Below are 24,280 nucleotides of genomic sequence, written 5' to 3'. Positions count from 1 at the left end.
CTACTGCTGCAACTCTCAAGAGAGACCATTTTCAAGAAAGGGTTTTGAATGTTATTTGAGAGGAGACAGAGTAATTTATCCTGCTTTTTCCACTGTAATTGAAAATGTTGGGGCCGTGGTGGCTCAGGCCAGTTGTCCTGGTGCTCGAGGAGCCAAGACTGTGCGTTCGAGGCCAACCAACCTGGGCAACATAAGAACCTCTCATTCATTAAAAAAAAGAAAATATCACTCTAACTTTTAATTCACTTCCCTAAATAATAATTAAAAAGTGCCTTGTAATTGTACAATTACCTTAAGAATAAATTCTTTTAAAATACAGAAACTTTTGGCATTCTACATAAACTTTAGCCTAAGATTAAAACAACCATTAAAACTATTGCACAAAAATTTTAAATAAAATAATTTTAATAATTTTATATTAAAATTTATTTTAAATTCTAAAACTTAATTGATTTTAGAATTTAAAATCATTGATTTAGGTCCAAAAAAAGCCTGCAGATATTTCACTAGAAAAAATTCAGTAAAACATTAGGATAGAGACATTTCATTGAGTGACAAGTCTTCAGGACATATCATTCTTTATCATTATATCCTTTATGAAATTTTTTTCAGTTTAATTTTTTCATAAGATCATTCTTAAAACCCACCTCATGCAACAGACCTTCCTACATCATGTGAAAAGGATGAGGCCTTTTTCTTCTCAGAATTTCTATTTAGCAATTACTTTTCACCACAGATTAATAATGACTTCGAGATAATAAACCTTTACAAATTATGAGACAGACGAATTTCAGACTGTAAGCCCCAAAAAGAAAGACATTATATTGTGAATACACTGTATGATATATGGGCACAATTACAGAAACCATTTTTTCTATTACACACCTAAAAGATACATCAAGTAATTCTTAGTTTTCTAAACACAATTTAAAGCAAATCAATTCCTGTCTTGGTCAACTCATGTTAAGAAAACATTTACTAGCAAAGCACTTTGTCAATACCCATCACTTCTCTAGAATATTTACTATGGCACAGAACTCTGAAAGTTTAAAAGGTAAACAAATGTGATTTTAAAATGATATAACTATGAGAGTTACAGTATTTGGTTTTTTAAATTTTTTTGTTACAGTATTTGTTTTTAAACCAAATACTTTTTTACCATGTCCCCAAAATATTCTTACAACTATTTTCAAGAACTATTCCTACTTGACTACTTAAAATCTACATTCTTTCAGAGACATGAAAGAAGGAAACAAAGGCTTAAGTCAGAAAAATAACAAGAGCAACTAACATAGGAAGGTAAAACTGCTAAGGCAGAAACACATACAAATTGATAGAAAATGAGTAGTTTGAGCTAAAATATGAGAAAGGTATAATTAGAGTTTGCAATATGTTTAGAGTGAGTCTAAGATGAGGGTTCAACTGAATAAATACAGGAAACGTGGCATTTTGTTATATGGCTCACTCTATTCTGGAAAATGTTAGGCACAAATGATAATATGCTGCCTAAGTAATGAGACCTTATAAATAAAGTGGTGTAAGTGGTCCTTAATTGGGAGGTGGCACCTACCTGGGATCACTGCAAAATGTGGAGGGCATTTCTGGTTGTCACTATGACTGGTGAGGGGAGGTGTACAACTGCCATTTAGTGTCCATGGAACAGGTTTGCTAATATCCTCTTAGTATGCTAGACAGTGTTTGCAAACAGAAACCGTAAAGACACATAAGCACTCCAGAAGAGTAAGAAAATAATGAGGCTGAGATCCTGAGTTAGACTAGCGAGATAAAAGACTTCTGGGGAGGCTAAAAACACCAGGTAGAAAAAGCGACGAAAGCAAAGAACCTTAAAAGGTGGAAAAAGGTGTAGAGGCAAGAAGTGAGTTAGAGAGGGAGAAGTGAGTTAGAATAACAAGCTGTGAATCGCTTTCCCTGCAATGACAAAAATATGTAATCACTCTGCCTGGGAGGTTTTTTCCTGCGCCACCACCCATCAACGTCCACTACCAGGGAAAAATGTAAGTCTCTTTGCTCAAAGAGTTTCCACCCAAAAAGTGGCTTTGGTTTCTCTGTAACTATGTGGAAAAGAAACTCCTTGCCTGGGGCAACTAGATGTGGAGATGGTTCAGTCTTCCACCTCTGTTTTCCCTCGCTGGAGTCGAACTTGCTCCTTCTGTTTCCCCGAAGGAAACCAAGAGGTCCCACCCGTAAGGACTGCCGCGAGTGCCTCTCCGGCCGCTACATTCAACTAAATGAGTGGGACAGTCACCTGGCGGGGTGGGGGGGGGGTGTGGGGGGCAGGGACCGTCACCGCTTTCTCATTCCTCCTTCCCTTCTCCCAGGCACAGCGGCCTGGCCCAGCTTCCTGTGACAGAAAACCCCTCAGTTGCCAAGCCGTCCGGAGTGTTCCCCCGCACTCCCCACCCAGTGCCCCACCCGGGGCCCCAAAAGCTCAGGTCTCTGGAGTCGGAGACCCTCTTGCCCACCTGCTCTTTATTGTCCTTCCCTCTCCTCGCACCTCAGCATCATTCACCCCTCACCCTCTCCCGAAACTACGGGGTCCCAGGTCTTCAAGTGCCTTAGCTTTCCACCCCGCAGCTACCGTGGCTAGGAAATCGCTTCCGGGTTCACACCCTTTGCAGCCTCGCGGTTGGCGGAGGAAGAGCTTCCGGGTCGGCTGTCGGGCTGCTGCCGTTCCTGCTGCTTTTCGGTGGACCTGCAGTCTCTCAGGGGCTGGTGGCAGGCGACTAGGAGACTAGGGTGGTGGTCGCGGGGGTGCTAGCAGCTGAGCCGGAGCCGGGGGAGGGGAAGAGGGCGGCCTGGGCTGAGCGCGTGCAAGGCTGGAGCATGAGCCGGACTTGACCGCGAGGCGGAGGCAAGAGCCACCGCCCCCTCTTCCCCTCCCCAGAGTGAGGCGGCACAGCGGCGGCCGGAGAGGGATGGGGGGCACCCGCCCTGTCTGAGCCTCGCCGCGGTCGCCTCCGGCTCTCGCAGTGCTGCTCCCGGGCCGCCAGTGCGCACCATCGGCCACATCAGCCTTCGCCTGTCGGGTGCACCCGGGCCGGCGAGGAAGGGGCACCCTTCGGGGTGGGTGGGGCGGCAGGGTACCTGAGGTCACCAGCTCGGCGGTAGAGGCAGGGGCGGCGGAGGCGGAACTGCGGAGCTGCAGGGTCCACCGACCTTTACCTTCGGCGGGAGCAGTAACCGTAAGTCTCAGCTTCGCGGTACGGATCTGTTTGAGGCTGTCTCTACCCATTTTGGGCTCCGAGTTGAGACCTACCTAGTTCACGCCCTCCTGGATCTGCTAGGAGTGTGCCTGTCTTCTGTTTTGGAGCATTGTTCCTCTGTCCTCACCCCTGAACAGGCAGCATTCTCTGTCTCGCCTACAGGGCTTTTCTCCCAGGGAATTTGCAAGCCTCCGGGTCTCCGTGACGCGTCCCATCCTCCCCATCTGGGTACATCTTCTTGTCCCTCTGTCCTCAAAGGATCTGTGTCCTTCCTCGCAGCCTCCCCCGCCCATCCTTTGAGACGTGGAAAGCCACGGGTTCTGCCGATCTTGGCGGCTAGAGAAGAGTCTTTAGGAACGGATGGGTAAAAGTGCTCTGCAGGGCTGTGATGGGTGGGGATAGGTGCAGATGGTTCCAGTGAACCTTTATTTTTGTAGCTTCTGCCACCAAAACAGGAGTGGAGCACTCCCCTGTATTCTGATTTTTCTCCCTATGTATGAGCTATTTTCTGTATGTAGCTGTTTGAGTCGCAGGAAATTGAAACTGGAGCTGTAATAAAGCATCTCCTGAGGAGGTTTTGAGAATTAGTCTCCCTAGCTCTATTCACACGGAATGGCATATCGAACAATCTTGTTTGAAATGACGATCCATTTCAGAAGATCTTTACTAGTAGGTCTGATAGATGAATGTAAAGATAAGAGTCTGCTGTTTCAAATAGTGTATTTTAGATACCTTTAAATTTTAGTGTTTTTCATCTAGTTCTTAATTTGTGAAGTATGTGGGTATGTGTAAGGTGTAAAAATCTTTGCATTGGAAGCTTTTGCTTTGTTAGTGGAGACAAGAGACTTAAAAAGATCATATTAGATAGTATTTGATAATTATTTTCAATCCTTAATTCTAGAGAAATCTTTTTTTGTATCAGCTACTCACAGACGTTAAACACCTTGCTGCCTATGACATTCTTGCTTCTTAGTTTAAATTGTGAATATCTTCAAAGTGTATTTTCAGATTTTGAACTAGACTTTTTTCTCATTAGAATTTGATTTGCTTTTTAAACTGCTACTGCAGAACTTTCCAGAAATTAGATTTAAAAATAATTTTAATGCTGTCAGTGATTGAACAATAGCTCTTATCTGACTTCATGCATTTGCTACTTTTCAGAGCACCATAGGAAGCAAATGATAATTTAAGAATAATTTTACTGTGTACTGCAGATTGGTATTCTGCAAACTATTGTGTGGTATGAACTGGTAGCTTTGGTGTTTTTTGTTGCTGAAAAGCATTGTCATTTCATTAATAAAGATGGATGTATTTAATGATTTTCCCCCCAAACCTCCTTTCAGCAGTTGATTTTGGGCTATTATTTGATTTGTAACTTCTCACTGTTCACAGATGTTAATTTGAAGTAGGCTCAGGAGATGTAGCTCCAACTCTCTCTCTGGAAATGTACTTAGCACAGAAACCAAGCACTGTACAGAGTTGAGTGTATTATTAAGGGTGTGGCTCTTGCTTTCTGTAAAATTGGTCAGTTTCTGAGTAAGAGTAGGGTGCTATAGTGAGGTGATGGGTGCTATCTTGGAGAAGTCTTAGACAAAAATATTTGTTGATTCTCTCTTTTCCTTGGGGTAGGATGGGGAAGATAGGATCATATTTTCCTATTCCACTGGTCCCACTGAGAATTTTGAGTTTTCAGTATGTAAGGATTCTGAAACTGAGCAGACTGTGCTGTAAACAAGGGCTTTAATAGGTAGGTGGCTCCTGAAACATAGGAGAGAGCCACTGTAGCACCCTACTCTTATTCAGAAACTGACCAATTTTACAGAAAGCAAAAGCCACACCCTTAATAATGCACTCAGCTGAAACATAGGAGGGAAGTTTTGTTAGCCTTTCTTTTGTGCTCCTGTGGCACTGCCCACTTTGCAAAGAGTGAGTTTTCTTTACTTTCTTTTCTGGGGTATGCATTCAAACTTGTGAAAGTGAAATATGTGTATTTACAACTTGCTTGTAGATAAAAGTGTAAGCTCATTTTCATATATAAGTAGATGGATGAACTATGAATTAAGTTAATTTGAATGTCCTTAAAATGAAGTTGGAAAAGATTCCTGAATGTTTTGGGTAATTTTTCCCCCTTTGAAGATGCACAAAACATTTATTTACATTAAGTTTTAAAACATTTCCTTCAAATATTTGACACATTTGCCAAAAAGCATTTGGGAGGGGACTAAGTCATTATTAAAGAGACCAGTCTGGGGGGAGTTTTTATACATTGATCTAAAAATACTTAAGTTTTTAATTTACTTTTCAAAGTGACTTCTTTAGAGGGAATGATAATTTTTGGATTCTCAGTTTATTTTTCAGACTGTTTATTTCTCAGTTTATTTTTTAGACAGTTATTTCTCAGTTTATTTTACAATCTCAGACTGCCTCTTTCCTTTCCCTCTTTCTTTCTTTTCCAGATACTTTTTTTTTTTTTTTTTTGAGACGAAGTCTCCCTGTGTCTCCAAGACTGGAGTGCAGTAGTGTGATCTCAGCTCACTGCAACCTCTGCCTCCTGGGTTCAAGTGATTCTCTTGCCTCAGCCTCCTGAGTAGCTGGGACTACAGGTGCCCACCACCACACCCTGCTAAATTTTGTGTTTTTCGTAGAGACGAGGTTTTGCCATGTTGGCCAGGCTGGTCTCAAACTCCTGACCTCAGGTGATCCGCCTGCCTTGGCTTCCCAAAGTGCTGGGATTACAGGTGTGAGCCACTGCACCCAGCCTTCCAGATACTTTCATGTCTACTTCATTTCAGTAAACCTTTATTGAGCATCTACTATGTGTGCCAAGCACTTTGTTAGGTTCTCGATGTACAAAGATAAATTAGTCAAGGTTCCTTTCCTCATTGAGGTTACCAGTCTAGATACTTGACTGTGATTTCTATCCATCTGCCTTTATTGACTTCTCTTACAGGTTTTTAAGCCACTTGACCCTGTTGCAAGGTTGTTTCATACCCTCTGTATAAGAATAAGCACGATAGATGCCATTTATTGAGTGCCTAATTTGTGCCAGTCACCATGCTAAGTGTTTTACATACATTATCTCATTTAATTCTTGGAATAGTCCTAAAATGTATTTTATCTCCATTTAAAGAGCACGCATGCACGCGCACACACACACAAATAATAATAAAAAGCCATACAGAATCTGATGTATAGTATTACTGGAGTTTTTTTCCTTGTAATCTCAGAAAGATTTGACTTATAGTCCTTAAAGGGTAGAAACTGCCATCTAGTCATTAACAGTTTTTAATTCTCTAATATTGCTTTGAATAGAAAAATCCTAATTTCATAAGATATTAGTATCTTTTGTGTTCTAAAGCAGATGATTATATGCCGTTAAAATGTAATTTTCAGTCATTGTTTAAACTTTTGAAAAGACTTACTTCTAAAGTTCATTATGGTTAACTGTAACATAGATCTTCAGGCATGTTTACCCTTTTTTCCCCTCAAGTTCAGCAATGGGACCAAGAGCTTTTAAAATGTACTAAAAATGTGTGTATTCTCCAGGAAGGGTAGTGTATTGAGCCATGTGATATCTTTTTAGCTTTAAAATTTTTGAGTTTAATTTTGGCAACTAAAGGCCTTGGAGAGTTTTGGTTTCTGCAATGAAAATGTATGCTTTCAGATTTAAAAATTATCATACTCATTATTGGTAGGATATATGCTTTATTGGCAATTTGATATGGTTCAGCCCAATAATTTTTCAGAAACTCAACATTTCTTAAAACATGGTTTTCCACTGTCAGCCCTTTTCTTCAAAAGCCTTATTTTTATCCTAAACATTTTATTCTATTATTATTTTTAACCAAAACTGTTAGCAGTTTGCTATTCTTAGGATAATGAGTTTTACTACTGGTTACACATTCTTCTGTTTTTAAAACTCTACAGCAGATATTTAATACTTGAGTTCCTAAGAAAGTTAATCCTTGATATTTTTTCTATCTTGAGTCTGACATATAATTTTAACTTAACATAAATAGTCCTTCCCTTTCAGTGTAGCAAAATCCTTGCTACTCAAGTCACTATATTTTTCTCATTGAAACAATATTGGATGTAGAATTCCTGTTCAAGAACATAAAAATGACTAAATTATAAATGGGCTAGGGGCTGGGACTACAAAGATGAGTAAACCAAGATTCCTTTCCTCATTGAGCTGTAAAATGCCCATTTAAAATCCATGAAGAGAAGGGAGGGTTCATTGAGGTGCTCTTAGTTCTCCAAATAGGCATAAACATTGCCTTCTTGTTAATGCATCCCTTCAGAGTATGGTAAAGGAAAGTATGTAAATCAACATATTCAGCCAGGGTTTTCATTCTGTTTCCTGGCCTTAGGCAATAAGTGATTCACATTTGCTCTATCACTAGATGTTCTATATCACATTTTTATTTTCAGATGAAAAAAATCATTTTGAAATAATTTAAAATGTAAAGAAAAGATGGCAGAACAGTACAAAGAACTCTTGTATCCCCTTCACCCAGATTTCTCCCATTGTTAATATTTTGCTCATTTCTTCTATTGCCTGCCCTCTCTCTCTCTGTCTCTATACATACATACTCATTACAATCTTTTTTTTGTTTTGTTTTGTTTTTTGAGATGGAGTCTTGCTCTGTCGCCAGGCTGGAGTGAAGTGGTGAGATCTTGGCTCACTGCAACCTCCGTCTCCCGGGTTCAAGTGATTCTCCTGCCTCAGCCTCCCAAGTAGCTGGGAATACAGGCATGTGCCACCACACTCAGCTAATTTTTGTGTTTTTAGTAGAGACAGGATTTCACCATGTTGGCCAGAATGGTATCGACCTCTTGACCTTGTGATCTGCCTGCCTTGGCCTCCCAAAGTGCTGGGATTATAGTACAGGTGTGAGCCACCGTACCCGGCCTCATTACAGTCTTTAAGCCTTTTGGAGCAAATTGCCGACATGGTATCCCATCACCCCTAAACACTACAGTGTCTATTTCTTAAAAACAAGCACTCTCTTATATAGCCAACATACTACTGTCCAAAGAAGAAAATCAACATGAATACAACACTGCTATCTAGTCCAAAGAACCTATACAAATTTCATCCACTGTCCTAACAATATCTCTTTCTTTTCTGGCTCAGCATCCTATCCAGGAATACATGTTAGTTAGTTATGTCTGTTCGTAGTTCTTCAGCTTCAGTTTTCCATTTTTCATGTCCTTGATAGTTTTAGTAAGTATATGCCCTGTATTCTGTTTGGTGACCCTCATCCTAGATCTGTATGATGTTTCCTCATGACTCCAGTCAAGTTATGCATTCCTGGTAGTAATACCACAGAAATGGTGCTGTGCCCTGCTCAGTGTTTTCCATTTAGAGGCATACAATGCAAAACTGTGCCACTAATAGTAATATTGGCAAGACTGTATTTGTGCCTTTTGTAATTGACTAGTGTTTGTGGAGATGTCTTCCAAAATTATGCTGGTATCCTGTTTCTCATCAAACCTCTACTCATCAGCTTTATTGGGTGTCATTGATGACTCCCACCTGAATTAACCACTTTTATGATGATTGCCAAATAATGTCTTTATTTCTGTTATTTCTTCTGTACATGTTAGTTGGTATTATGTCATAAGGTACTACTTTTTTTTTTTTTTTTTGAGACAGTCTTGCTCTGCTGCCCAGGCTAGAGTGCAGTAGTGTGATCTCAGCTTACCGCAACCTTCACCTCCCAGGTTCAAGTAATTCTCCTACCTCAGCCTCCCAAGTAGCTGAGATTACAGGTGCCCACCACCATGCCCAGCTAATTTTTGTATTTTTAGTAGAGACGGGGATTTCACCTCTTCCTTTTTTATTTATTAGTTAAAGCAGTAAAGACTCATGGATTTCTATTTTGTTAAATGTGTTCTGATTTGTTACCATTATTATTTATTTTGCTTTTTAATCTGTTCCTGATTTAGCCAATAGAAGCCTCTTCAAGCTGGCTCCTCTGCCCATATATCATCCTTCTATCTCATTGATTGCGTCTTTCCTTAGGACTTTGTGGCAGAACAGGCTGTTCCTGGTTCATCTTGTGCTTTGTCTACTCTAGCCCTGGAATCAGCCATTTCTCCAAGGAGCCCTGTTTTTGTTTTTTGTGAGTTGTTTGAGGTTTTCTGTTTTTTTGTTTTTGTGAAAGATGGTATTTAAAAACAAAGATTTGGGAGTGTCATTGCTTCCAAGCCGTCATAGAAGATAGAATTAGGACATTTGTATATGGTTTGTATACACATACATATACAAAACACAAACTCATATACATGCATAATTATTTCTGTACCTGTGTGTATATATTGCAGAATCTTAAAGTTGTTCCTGTAGTTCCGGTTCTAGTCTAACACTTCAGGGTTTTTCCTAGCTTTCTCCCTTTAAATGTTTATAAATGCCTTCTCTGGCAGTAAGAAGCTAGGCTTTGCATTAGCCTCAATATATTTATCATTTGTCCATTTGTTTTACTTTTTCGCCTAGTAAGCTATCATTTTCCCTGCCATGTAGACCGTCTCCCACCTTCATTTGCCCATACCAACATGCATCATTAACTGCTGGGTCTGCTGGCTTTTGCCTCTTTGTGGATCCACAGCCTTTCACTGGACCTACGACTCTGTGCAGCTCTCTGTTTCCACACAACATCCATTGTCCTCACCTCTAGTCTAATTAGCCTGCACTTCTGGTATTCTTCCCAACATGACCTCACTGCCCTGCATCTTTAGCTAGCTTGCCAACACCTTTACATGTTCTAATAGTTAATTTTTAAATCTATTTCAAGAACTTACAAACATATATATATGGGATAAAATATATGCATAGTTTCTCCACACACAAATGGTAACATACTATATTAAATATTCTACATCTTTTTTTTAACTTATCTTGAAAACTTTTCCATTCTTTTTAACAACTTACATAGTATTTCATTGTGCATGTGAGTATGTGTATACATCCAGACACACACATACCCCTATACCTGCATACCAGTGATAGAATGTTTAGCAGTCATAAATTTCTCCTATTTTGGTAGGCATTCTTCTTTGCAGTATGCCATTGCTTTTTCTGTTTAGAGGTAGAATCTATTTCTCCATCTCTTTCTTGAGTCTTGGCTGGTCTCGTGACTTACTTTGATAAATGGATATGATAGAAGTGATAGAAGTGATCTGTGAATCCTGGAGCCAACTCCTTAAGGGGCTTCAAGGAATGCTTTTCCTGCAGCTGAGAGTGAGGAAGCTGGTCTAGTGTATGGAAGCACTAAATGTGTCTTGTAGAAGAACCAAGATGCCCCAGCTAACAGCGAGCACCAACCAGCAGGTGTGAAAGTGGGTTATCTAGGACCTGGTAGCCCAGCTGACCCTTTAGCTGAACACGCAGGAACCAGAGATGAAGACAGCAGAGAAACTGCTAGCCAACCTACAGAGATGTGAAAAATAACATATTGTTTTGAGATACTAAGTTTGGGATGGTTCTATAGCAGTAGATATCTGAAAACCTTAACTGTGTGTGTTTTGGACGTATGGGTTGTCTCTAGTCTTCTATTATGAATAATACTACAATTAATATATTTGTACATAGTATATACCAATTTAATTTTAATACTTAATGCTAAACTATTTTTCAGAAATATTGACACAATTCTTATTGTCACCATTAATGTCTGAGAGTGACTATTTCTTCTGTAAACTGTCACTGAATGCTTTTCTTTTACAATAAAATGAGTTTTTAAAAAAAGTTTCCTATAGTGCATTTCCCTACCTATCTATGAGTCTAAGCATCTTTCAATGTATTTGTTGGGCATTTTGATTTTTAGTTCTATGAATTGCTTATTTTTATCTTTACTCATTTTTTTCTGTTGGATTTTTTCCCTTACTAATATGTGGTATTCTTTGATATCCTTATTATGGATATAATCATTTAACCTAATTTCCAAATAAGTTTTGTTAGTTTGCTTTTGTTTTAGTTTATGGTATCACTTATTGTATATTTTTATTTTAGCATTTCATGTAATCATTAATATGGTTTGGCTGTGTCGCCACCCAAATCTCATCTTAAATTCCCACATGTTGTGGGAGGGACCCAATGGGGGGTAATTGAATCATAGGGTAGGTCTTTCCTGTGTTATTCTTGTGATAATGAATAAGTCGCAGGAGATCTGATGATTTTAAAAAGGGGAGTTTTCCTTCACAAGCTCTCTTCCCTTTGCCTGCTGCCATGCATATAAGATGTGACTTCCTCCTCCTTGCCTTGCCTCCTTGCCATGATTGTGAGGCCCAAGTCATGTGGAACTGTAGATCCGTTAAACCTCTTTTTCTTCCCAGTCTCTGGTATATCTTTATCAGCAGCATGAAAACTGACTAATACAATCATATATATCTGTCTTTTTAAGACTTCTGATATTCCTGTCTTGAGAATCTTTCTCTCTTTTCTAGGTTAAACAAACTTTTTCCTAAACTTTCTCTAACTTTCCCATCAAATAGGAATCATGTTCAGCTGCCACAGAAATCCAAAGAAGGGTCGCATAAACAAACAAGGGTCATTATTTTCCTCAAGTAATGAGAAATTAGAGGTAGACTGTCCAGAACTGGTATGGTGGCTCTACAGTGCTATCAGGAATGCAGGCTCATTTGTCTTTCTTTTTAGTCATCCAGGCTTGTCACCTCATGGTCTTGAGATGGCATTCCAGACTGAGCAGTCATTTCTTTATATTCTTTTGCTATCCATGGCTCTGCTTGTTTTAACTGAGAATCATATCCAGTTTGGTGACTGTAACTTCTGGGGATGGGGCCAACATAAAGCAGCTTCCTCCCCTCCCCCAGAATAACAAGTTCTTATGAAATATTTTTTTCTGTTCTTTGAAAAAAATCATGCTGATTTTGCTGTCTGTGCCATAACAAATGTGTCTTCAGGATAAAGCCCCATCTTTTTTTTTCTTTAACCTATTGAATTGTCATGTTTTAAAGTTATTTATAAGCAAACAGGGAGATAAACATGGTTATATTCTCAAATTGGAAACTAATGTTGGAAACATGGGACTTCAGCATTATGTTCAATAAGTAATATTTATTCAAGGTGTTCTGTGTGCCAGTAACTATGGTAAACAGTGGGTATAAAACTGAATATAATGTGATCCTCATCCTCAAAGAGTTTACCAGATAACTAAGGAAGCAGATAAACATTTAATTATAGTCTTAAATGGTAAGTTGGGTGTAGTATCAGGTTATGGAGGCAGGACTTCGAAGTTAGTTTAGGGTCGGGGAGCTATTATTATGGAACTTGATAGAGAAAACAACTTTTAAGCTGATACTTGAATAACTAGTAGGAGTTATCCTTTTCAGGCAGAGCTGATAGGGAGGAGGACAGAACATTCCAGGAGCTTTAGTAGTTTAGTGGGCGGGGCTGAGTTATAAGAGAGAGGCTGTGAAGAGATGAATGCTGGTCTTAGTAAGGACTTCTCTCAGAGCTGGGAACCTTTAGAAGGTTTTAAAATGGAATTGGACAAAATCAGATTTGCCTTTTAATAGGGAAAGTGCAATTGGGGGTGGGATCTGGAAGTAAGGGCACCTATTAGGGAATTTATCTAATACACTAAAATCTATTCCAGTATTAGTCAAATAGTTCTTGAGCACCTATGTAAATACAATGTGGGGGAATACCAAGGTGTATAAAACATGTAATTTCTATTCTCAAGGAGTTTGCATTTTAAAATAAGAACTAGGTAACAACAATATGAGGCAGTATACTAATATTATGGCTTCTCTCTTATAAAATGAAGGCAAAGAAAGCTAGAATTAAGACTTGAAGCCAAAAGATCTTTATGGCTACAAAGCCCTTACTCTTTCTAGGTGTACTACACTGCCTCCCCTGGCACTTATTACCACTTGATTTATTATCTGTATGTTACCTCAGAACCCTTGTGACATAAGATTAGAGTACAATTAAAATGAGTTTCAACTTGGGACACAAAGTATCATATGATCTCTACTCTGGCTCTCTCCAGGTGGTCTCTGTTGGATGGAATGTAACCAGAAAGATAAATGTTGGTTAGAAAAATTGTCACAATGGGCTGGGTGCTACGGCTCACGCCTGTAATCCCAGCACTTTGGGAGGCCGAGGCGTGTGGATCACCTGAGGTCAGCAACATGGTGAAACCCTGTCTCTACTAAAAATACAAAAATTAGATGGTGCATGCTTGTAATCCCAGCTACTTGGGAGTCTGAGACAGGAGAACTACTTGAACTTGGGAGGTGGAGGTTGCAGTGAGCCAAGAAGATCGCCCTACTGCACTCCAGCCTGGGAAACAGAGCGAGATGCCATCTAAAAAAGAAAGAAAGAAAAAGAAAAAAAATTGTTACCATGAAGCAGTTATGAACAGTCTTGAGATTAGTTTCTGTGAAACTTAGTATTAAACTGTTAGGACAGTGGAGAACAAGACATACCATGTCATTAGATAGTTTGATAGCATACTTATTAATGTTAAGGTTCTTTTTTCGATATTTAAAAGTAGAGCAAGGAATGAAAACAAGACATGCACTATTGCCAATAAATAAATAATTGGTGGTTTTTGATTATTTATTTGCTTTTATTTCCAGAAAGGAATTATAAAAATAAAGATTATTCTTTCAAGCATTCTAACTCTTTTTTTTTTCTTTTGAGATAGAGTCTCGCTTTGTCACCTAGGCTGGAGTGCAGTGGCACGATCTCTGCTAACTGCAACCTCCACCTCTCAGGTACAAGCGATTCCCCTCCCTCAGCCTCCTGAGTAGCTAAGACTCAGGTGCGTGCCACCATACCTGGCTAATGTTTGTATTTTATTAGAGACAGGTTTTCACCATGTTGGCCAGGCTGGTCTTGAACACCTGACCTCGTAATCTGCCTGCCTTGGCCTCCCAAAGTGCTGGGATTACAGAGTTAAGCCACTGCACCCAGCTACTAACTCTTAAATCTATTAAACCAACTATTGAGACTCGGGTCTTGTAAAGATGGCTAGTTTATTCTTTGGTCTTTCTCTATTTCTGTAAGAGGTGTGTTTGCCATATGATGACATTTTCTTACCTGTGTGTTGATGTATTTGAATAATCTTCTGAGAGTCTTTCTTGCTCTGAAATGTGACTTGACATGATATCTACAGAATTACTTAAAAAGTTAGGATATGATATTCTGATTGGAAGAACATTACTTTTCCTATAAAATAGGAAGAAGTAATAAGGGAGAATAAAGGTTGGGCTGTTAACTTGGTATTATAGAATGAGGAGAAACCGGGAAACTCAGAGGGAGGGGATACTGTCTTTTAACTACTCAAAAATTCTGAATGAATTAAATGTCAGATGCATAAGGCAAGAGAAAACAAAAAATAATAAGATTCCAATTCACGGATTTTATAGTCTAGTAGTCTTTTCTACTGATAATCCTTGAGAGAATTGAGCCTTAATGCCCTAAGCCAGAGGTTCTCAAAGTTAATGTGTATCAGACTCACCTGGAATGCTTGTTAAAATGCAGATTGCTAGACCTTACCCTCAAAGTTTCTAATTCAGTAAGTCTGAATGGAGTCTGAGAATGTTCATTTTTATCAAGTTCCCATGTGCTGCTGCTATTGCTGTTGTCTATTGTATGAAATTAATTTGTTTCTCTGTTATGCCTTTAGAATGGTACTGGTTATATACAATCATTGGGAGAATTTTAGAAATAGTTCCTCAAATCATTTTTCTGTGTTCTCTGCTTTAGATGAGAAACTCTGATGGAGAAACAGATAATCTTTTTAATTGTTGAAATTAATTATAATTCCAAACCTTAGTCTATAAGAGATGGTAAAAACAAAATTGGATAGATGTAGAAAAATTAAGCTAGCAGCCATTTGCAGGATGGATTGGAATGGGAAAAGACAGAGTGTAGGTTCTCTCATCTATCCGCTATCTAGAGTATGATTTAAAAGAGATCTCTCCATTTGGAGTTTTTTGCTCTTACATGTAGGTAGCATCAGCCACACATCAAAGACCAGGTTTTTCATTTGTTTTTTTGGGTTTTGTTTTGTTTTTTTAAACAGAGTCTCGTTATATTACCCAGGCTGGAGTGCAGTGGCGCAAACTTGGCTCACTCCAACCTCCGCCTTCTGGGCTCCAGTGATCCTCCTGTCTCAGCCTTCCAAGTAGCTGGGACCACAGATGCATGTCACCCACACCTGGCTAATTTTTATGCAATTTTGGTGGAGATGGGGTTTGCTATGTTGCCCAGGCTGATCTCAAGACTCCTGAGCTCAAGCGAACCACCTGCCTCAGCCTTCCAAAGTGCTGGGATTATAGGCATGTGCCAGGTTGTAACCTAGAAGTTGTATAGTATTTTACTTTCTCCATCGTTCTTACCGCCTTCCTTATCCATATTCTTTACACCTTATAGTTTCTGTATACTTCGGTCTCCCTAATTGGATTTCTGCCTTCTAATTTTTGTATTCTATTTGGCATCTCTATATTAAATAATTTATAATTTTGAAGTCTAGATGGGCAGGAGGAAAATCTCTGCATTTTAAATCTGGAAAAATATATAAGGAAAATATCAGGGGGGTTATATCTTTGTAAATTTTTAATACAAGCAACTTAATACCATGTATACATTGTCAATCTCCAAGTTGTATCTCCAGCCCAGACTTCACATTTCAGCTTGAGACTTGGATATCCTTTTGCCTACCTAATATCTAATTAGCTTCTCAAATGTAACTTGTTGAAATATAAGCAGATCTTCCCCGACATATGCAAACCTCACCTACCGCAGCCTTCCTCTCTCAGTAGTGGTAACCCCTTGCTTCCAGGTGCCCACGCCAGGATTTTGGAGTCATTCTTGTTTTTGCATTCTCTCTCACTTCTGCTTCCAATCTGTCAGCCAATTCTGTTGGTTCTTACCTTCAGAGTACATCAAGAATCTGATTAAGAATTCACCAACATCACTGCCATCTCCTGCCTTTTAAGCTACCATCACCTTGTACTTGGATTAGTGCAGCCGCTTCCTAAATGATCTGCTTCTAGCCTTTCTCCTCATCCCCATTAGTCTGCTTAATAGACAGCTTGGCTGGTCCTGTTAAATGTAAGTCTTGTCATTTCACTTCTCTGCTAAAAATCCTCCAGTGGCTTCCCTTTTTACTGGGAATAAAAGCGTAGTGATTTATAGTAACTTTCAAGACCCTACCTAAATAGTTACCTGCTCCCATTACTTCTCTTGAGTTCATATCCTACTATTTTCTTCCTTACTCTCTGTGCTACGGTAACACTGGCCTCCTTTTTGTTCCTTGAACACATAGGGTATGCCCCTGCATGTGCACTGGCTATTTCCTCTCTCCCTAGATACCACATGGCTCACTACATCACCTTCTTTAGCTTGTTACTGAAACGTCACTTTGGACCTGGCTGGTGGCTCACACCTGTAATCCTAGCACTTTGGGAGACTGAAGCAGGAGGATCACTTGAGTCCAGGAATTCAAGACTAGCCTGGCAACATGGTGAGACCTCCTCTCTACAAAAGGTAAACAAAATTAGCTAGGCATAGTGGCGCATGACTGTAGTCCCAGCTACTCAGGTGGCTGAAGTCGGAGAATCACTTGAGCCCCGGAGGCTGACGGTGCAGTGAGTCATGATTGCTCCACTGTACTCCAGCATGAGTTGCAGAGTGAGACCCTCTCTCAAAAAAAAAAAAAGTCACTTTGGCAAGGCCTTTGCTGACTACCCTTTTAGACATAACAGCACCCCAAACTCTCCTTGCTGGCTTTACTTGAGAAAAAACAAAAAGCAGTGATTTTAGTTTATTTTGTTCCTGCTGCATTCCCCTTCATCTACAATAATGCCTGGCACATGATAGGTGGTTGATAAATAGTTGTTGCAGGAGATTATTATTTTACCTGTCAAGAAGAGAATTCCTTTACTCTGAGAAGTACCCTTGAAAATACTGTAACTCTAGCATAGGCTTCCAATTATGGACTTCCAACATGTACTCTGCTTTTCTTTTTCTAAAATTGATAAATGCTACACCTCTCTTGTTTGGATTTGAAATTACTGTGTGTTTCTTTGGCAACATACTACCCCTGTCATAAACTGTAGTTCCTAAGTTTATGTATTATATTGAGTAATAATTAAGCATCCTTTAATTCTCTTTAAGGTATATGAAGTATTAATTGCTGTCATTGACTGTGGTGCTTCCTAACACTAATACAGATATTTTGGTATGCATTTTGCTTTTAGATGACTTTATGTCATGATTTATAACTTTAAACCATAGCTTTTTTCATATTCTGCAAGAAATGTTAATACCTATTTTTTTCCTTTAAGCCTGGATTGAGAGTATTGTTCCTGTTTTGATTTTTGAGGGTTTTGTGCATTTTAGTATTTTTGTGTAGCTAGCGCTTAATAACTGCCCTAATTGGAGCAGTTAGGTTCCATGGAAGCACCTTTTTCTCTTACTCAAATTTCAATTTTATGTACTTGCTATGGAATTCATATGCTTCAGATTTTTCATTTCAGGTATTGTACCCTATTGTCAAATCATGTTTTGAATTGTGTCCTAACTTTTCAATTTGAAAGAGTCATTATAGCGCTTACATTCATCCTGCTGCCATTTCTTCAGGATGCAGAGCAGCACAGTGACTCTAATCTCACTTCTTCATGTCTCTTTTAGATGTTACAGGCTGTTATACTCTGCCCTTCATTACTTCATTAAGATTGATGGAAAATAAGTCAATTTAAAAACATTAAATCAAATGCATAGGATTCAGGTTCCTATTTCTGATGTTGGAGAGGTTCTACCCTCAGACTGGGTCTATGGGCTTGGCAACAGACAGTAGACATGGGAGCTCTTAACTCCTTTTTAAATATAACTTATATTTGGTTGCTATGGCAATAGAATGTGCTTAATGCTAAGATTCTGTATCTATAGCTGAAGATGTATACAGTATAAATTAATTCTTTCATATGCACGCGGGGACTTGAATGTCAACATGCATAGTAATAGGGGCTTTGCTGAGAAAACAGATACTGCTACATAACTTAAGACACCCTGTAGGAAAAAAAGCCTAGGTTCAAAGATAAACACAACTTTACCCAAAATAGTGATAAATTAGAACCAACTTAAATGTAAAACAAAAACTGAATTATTACCTGTATCTCAGAATTTGATTTTGTTAAAATGTGTCCAAGGGATACTTAATCAAATGGAGAAATGTTCATGAGAAAGTAAGTACAAAAGGAAAGATTACAAGTTTAGTATATAGCATGATCTTGTTCTGCAATTAAAAGAAAGCTATATACATACAAGAAAGAGAAAAAGAAAATATACCAATATGTTGACACTGATTAATTCAGAATTTGGAGATTATAATGATCTTTTTATTTTCTTATTTTTACTTTTTCATATATTTTCCTGTTTAGATAACTATCTATAATTTTATTTTTAAAAGAAAGAAAAAAGATTTTAGAGACAGCTCTGTGATTCTACGGAAGTTAATTAATTAGTGATCACAGTGATGAAGACTACATTATACTGAGTACCTAGTATTTAACAAACATGGTGTGTATTTTACACATTTTGTCACTCTTACTTTATAATGACCTAGCAAGGGAGGCCTAATTGTCTACTTTTACATATTGGAAAAAAGACTCAAAAACTTTAAGTAGCTTGTAAGCTAGTAAGTTGTAGAGCCAGGATTCAAACCAAGATTTGTGTTCATAATTTTCTTAATATGGCCTTTTCAAAATGATTAAACTTCCAAACCTGTGCTTTCTTATTGTAAAATGCAGGTGAGATTGTATGGGAATGAAATGACAGAAGGTACATAGACCACAGGATTAGGTTTTCACACCTGTATTCTTCAAGCTTTATTATTAAATATGTTCATTTAACAATATTATCTAAGATGTAATTCTGTAATATTAAACCTGTAAGTTGCATTTCTTCAAAGAAGAGCTATGTTAATCCATTGATTAACATTTTGTCCTGTTTTTGTGTTTACCCAGTATAGTTTTATAGTCATTTTTGGAAAGCTTGGATTACATAAACATAAACGATTACTGTATTAAAAGAGGTAAAGCTTATATATATCAACTTCCTTAAAACATGTCTATATATATAGAATATAATAATATATAATATATATTCTATATATATTATTTATAAATATATTATATATTTATATATTATATTAATATATTGATATAAAATTAATATATTATATATTATATTATATATTATAATATATATTATATATATTATATATATTATAATATATATTATATATAATATATTAATAACATATTAATTATATAATATTTTTGTAATAATATATTATATATTATATATAATATAATATAATATATATATTTTACTATATATTTTTTATATATATACTATAATATATATTTATAATTTATATATATATTATTTTTACTATATATACACTATATATAAATATATATATTTTACTATATATATAGAATATATATTTTACTGCACTTTAGGTTAAAACATGTCTTAAGAAACCTAATATTTTGCTGGGGGTTGGAGGGACCTCTGTTCCTTACTTGAGTTCTGAACGAAGTGAATAGCCAAAAAAGTATGCATATCCAGTTTTTTCTCCCCAGATTTGTTAATATCCCTGGGGTAGATAAAGGTCAGGAATATTATTGCAAATGGAAGGAAGCATTAAAAATGGAAAAGAAGTATTGGTGTCAATACCCCTCTCAAGTTTCATACTTTTGTTTAAAAGTTAGTGTAAAAATGTTACTGAAACATGTAAGTATGATAAATTGGGTTCTGGCTGATAGTTACCATAATTGTCACCAAAATACATACCTACATACGAGTATAGATATGGATTACTTATGTTCAGGATTACGCTGTTGCTTATGGGTATAATGAACACACTTCTCACAGTATTCAGGACAAGTACGAATTATTTAATATATTTGCCCTCTCTATTAATTATGTGTCTTAATTTGGGATTTGGAAAATATGGACAGTATTATCTGTGGGAAATATAAAGAAGTATAAAACCATTGCCCAGAAGTTTACAATTTGACTGGACAAATAAAATATTCCTTAAGACCGTGAACATGTAACTTTTTTTTAATGTGTTATATCTATTGCACGGTGTTCCAATGTATGATTAACCACCACTTATACCCTCTATCCTAGTGATGAACACCTAGATTTTTCTGCATTTTTAAGAAATGAACTTCAGTATAGTGGTTTTTGTTTTTTGTTTTCCTGGAGAGAAAAGGAGGGAAAGGAATTGTGGCAGAAGGAAAACCTGTTATATGTTTAAAAAAATAAGAAATTTGACAATTGTGGGGGAGGAGGCAATGACATTGTGAATATGAAGTAAATTAATGTTAACCATAGTAACAATTCGGAGGAGGAGGAGAATATTTTCAGGAATCAACCTTTTATTCGTCAATAATTTTTTTTTTTTTTTTGGAAAGAGAGTCATGCCCTGTCACCCAGGCTGGAGTGCAGTGGCGCATTCGTAGCTTGCCGCCACCTCCGCCTCCTGGGTTCAAGCGATTCTCGTACCTCAGCCTCCTGAGTAGCTGGGACTACAGGTACATTCCACTACACCTGGCTAATTTTTTTTAATATTTTTTGTAGAGAAGACGTTTCTCCACGTTGTCCAGGCTGATTTCAAACTCCTGGCCTCAAGTGATGTGCCTACCTTGGCCTCCCAAAGTGCTGGGATTACAGGCATGAGCCACTGTGCCCGGCCTCATTCATTGATAAATACTTATTAAGTTTTTTAATGTGCCAAAATGCTAGGTGTTAGTGTTACACCAGTGAATAAAACAATCACGGTCTCTGCCCTTAGGAAGCTTATAACCTAGTGGGATAGACAAACACTGAACATAGAAATAAATCAAATTTGTAGCAAATGATTTGAAGGGATACTTAGATTCAGTGATAGTGAATAATGTCATAACAGGATTAAAGACCAATAGATAGAGTGTTCAAAGAAAGTATCTCTGAATACATGCTATTTTTGTTTTTATATTAGAGACGGTCTTGCTCTGCTGCCCAGGATAGAGTGCAGTGGCGCTATCATAGTTCACTGTAACTTCAAAATCCTGAACTGTAGCAATCTTCCTGTCTTCCTGCATCCCAAGTTACCAGGACCACATGTGTGCACCACCATAACTGGCTAATTTTTTTTTCACATTTTGTATAGATGGAGTTTTGCTGTGTTGCCCAGGCTTGTCTTGAATTCCTGGCCTCAAGCAATCCTCCCATCTCCCAAAGCACTGGAATTACAGGCATAAGCCACCACCCGCAGTGGAAGACATGATATTTAAGACAAAGCTGGAAGGATAAGGAGATGTTAAAGTCTAAGAACTGAGGAAAGAGTAATAAGAATATTTCAGGCAGAAGGAAGTGCATATGCAAAAGCCCTAAGGGTTAAAAAAAAAAAGAAAGGAAAAAGAGTTGATATATTCAGGGAGCAGAAAAGGGGCCAGTGTAGCTGGAGCATACTAAGCACAACGTGGGAGGAATTTGAATACTATTCTGATGCAGCTTCAAGCCATTGAATTTGCTGTAAAGCAAAAACATAACTATTCTCTGGCTGCTGTGTGGAAAATAGATTGTAGTGATGAGAGGGCAAAAGTAGAAATGGACAAATGAATGAGGCTCTTGAAGTTGTTGAGCTAAGAGATGAAGGTGACCTGAGCTGGGATTATCCAAGAGATGGGAAGCTTTGGTCATATTCATAATATATTTTCAGACTGGGCCTGACAAAGCTTACTGAGGGATTGAATATATAGTATGAGGGGAAGAAAGGACTCAAGGATTACTTTTCCGTTATTGGCCTGAGGGAGCAGGTGACAGTGTCATGTATGAGATGTGTAAGATTGGAGGAAGAACAAGTTGGTAGAAAGGATCAAGAGAATTGAGGCAATCAATTACACCTCCAGTACAAGGTGTCAAATAGGCATTGATATAGGAGTCTGGATATCAGAACAGAAGTCAATAGTTCAGAAGTTAGGAATCATCAGTATACGTAAGTATCTGTGGTATTTAAACCCCTAAAACAGAATGAGATCAACTAGGGAAAAATGTAGTTGAAGAAGTAGGTGTGGGGCTTAGGAGCAAGCTCAGAGGACCTCCAACATTTAGACACCAGATAAATTCCATCAGAATTCTGAGAACCAGGTGTCCAGTGAGGTTGGAGGAAAGAAAGGAGGTCCTGGTGTCTTGGTAGCTGAAGCAGGGAAGTATTTCAGAAGGAGGAAGAGAGAACATTTATTGAGAAGGCTGCTAAGATTTCAGGTAGGATGAGAGTAGGAGAAAATATATTGGATTTTGTGATATGGTCAGCGTCCAGTTAATTGATAGAAACCACAAAGTAATGTGAAAAGGGAAGGTTTAATGTAAAGAATTATTTACTCTAACAGGAGATTACCTACTGAGGGGAAAAGAGAACTCTAAAGAATATATCTATGTATCTATCTCAGATATAGGGAGGAATCATTACCACTAGGCCTGAGGCAGAGTGCCCAAGGAAGGAACAAATCTGAAAGAGGCCCCCTCTACCACCCCTGAACTGAGATTCAGAGATCATGGGAGAGGGCATAGCTGTTGCCGTTGGGATGGCAAAGAAGTTCTCTGGTGTGCTGCACTCAAGAACTCAGCTATAGAAAACCCTCCTTTGAGGGGCCGGGGAAAACAGCCCATGGGAGGTGCTCCACCAACAGAACTCACTGGGGCCACTGTGTACTGCCTGGAAAGCTATCTTCTAGGGTGCTGGGGAAGAAACTGTAGACCTCTCTGGGAGTCTACTCATGGGGATGATATGTGCTTAGAAGCCACCCTCCAGGATCCCAGGATAAGTTGCCAACAGGAAAGTACCATTCACAGTTAGCATCCACACACTGCTGAAGCCTACTGGAAGAATAGAGCAAAACCAGGAAAAGAATCCTTTCTCCTGTAGTGTCCCTCCCATATACAGCTACAGCCAGCAAAGGAAAGTAGTTTCCAATGCCCACTTTCATTAAAGCACAGCGGGTAATGGAGGATGAATTTTGAGTTGAGAGGCAGTAAGTTGACAGTTGGCACACATGGTATATTGCTGTTGGTAAACAGTCAGGGAGTGGTGAGAATAGAAGCCAAATTGCAGTGAGTTGAAGAGCAAATGGGAAATGAATGGAACAGGTATGTAAACAACTCTTTGGAAAAGATTTACTGTTAAGGAGGGCAGAATTAAGGTGTAGTAGCTGCTGTGTGGGATATTTGTGGAGTTTTTGTTTCATTTATATTTTTTAGAATGTAAGAAACTTTTTATTGAATATACATACATACATAAAAACACAGAAATCAAGAATACAGCTCCATAAATAATCACAAAGTGAACACAACTATGTAATTAGCATCCAGATCTAGATCTAGAATATAAATCAGTACCCGAGAAGCCTTCCCTCATCCATCCAGTGAAAATTATGCCTCCCAAGAGTAACTATTATCATGACTTTAACAACACAGTTTTGTCATTGTGGTTGTTCTTCGCATAAGTTGAATCATATAGTATATGCTAATCTGTGTCTTTTTCATTCATTATATTCCTAAATGATGTATATACTCCTAAAAATCTCCATAGAGATTTTTAATTGTCTTGTATATCTTTGTTTTTGCTATGGTGATGAAGATGTTCCTTCATATTTTCTTCTGAAAGCATTATTGTTTTACCTTTCACATATACATCTGCAGTTCATCTGGTGTGGGGTTTTGGATAGGGTTCAAGATTAATTTTTTCATATGGATATGCAAGTGACCATGTATCTTTTGAGAAGACCATCCTTTAAGCTAGGAGATTTTTTAATGATAGAAAAATAACAGAACATATTTGCATGTTGATGGGTGATCTAGATGGGTGATTATCATTCTCTAGATTTTAGGGAAATGGTGGTATAGGAATGGATTAAGACAAATGAAATAACATAATTTTTGGAAAGGAAGGAAAGGTTTTTGAAAAGGAAGGGATCTATTGCATAAATAGAACATATACCTTTCCTTCTACAGGTGTGTA

General features: G+C 38.1%; 2 protein-coding genes across 10 annotated transcripts in view; one reads left to right on the top strand and one right to left on the bottom strand.

Annotated features, from left to right (window-relative positions):
* The window catches only part of KRIT1 (KRIT1 ankyrin repeat containing), a 35,079-nt gene extending 32,284 nt beyond the window's left edge, over positions 1-2,795 (bottom strand). Inside the window, exons 1-3 of one of the 5 annotated variants that reach the window (XM_064380398.1) lie at positions 2,484-2,795; positions 2,097-2,362; positions 648-795 (exon numbers count right to left, since the gene is read on the bottom strand). The gene's annotated coding sequence lies outside the window, so the exon portion shown is untranslated. Of the gene's footprint in view, positions 1-647; positions 796-1,570; positions 1,688-2,096; positions 2,363-2,483 lie in introns of all 5 variants that reach the window. The other 4 variants (XM_064380397.1, XM_064380401.1, XM_064380399.1 and 1 more) reach the window with 4 other exon arrangements.
* The window catches only part of ANKIB1 (ankyrin repeat and IBR domain containing 1), a 159,579-nt gene continuing 137,966 nt past the window's right edge, over positions 2,668-24,280 (top strand). For 4 of the 5 annotated variants that reach the window (XM_064380395.1, XM_012450827.2, XM_012450829.2 and 1 more), the window contains exon 1: positions 3,099-3,203. The gene's annotated coding sequence lies outside the window, so the exon portion shown is untranslated. Of the gene's footprint in view, positions 3,204-24,280 lie in introns of all 5 variants that reach the window. The other variant, XM_012450828.2, reaches the window with a different exon arrangement.

This window comes from Aotus nancymaae, unplaced genomic scaffold (assembly GCF_030222135.1).
Source record: "Aotus nancymaae isolate 86718 unplaced genomic scaffold, 86718_ANA_hifiasm-v0.15.2.pri h1tg000025l, whole genome shotgun sequence".
Taxonomy (NCBI): domain Eukaryota; kingdom Metazoa; phylum Chordata; class Mammalia; order Primates; family Aotidae; genus Aotus; species Aotus nancymaae.
Note: the sequence above shows the minus strand (reverse complement) of the source record. Positions and strands in the feature narration are given on the sequence as shown.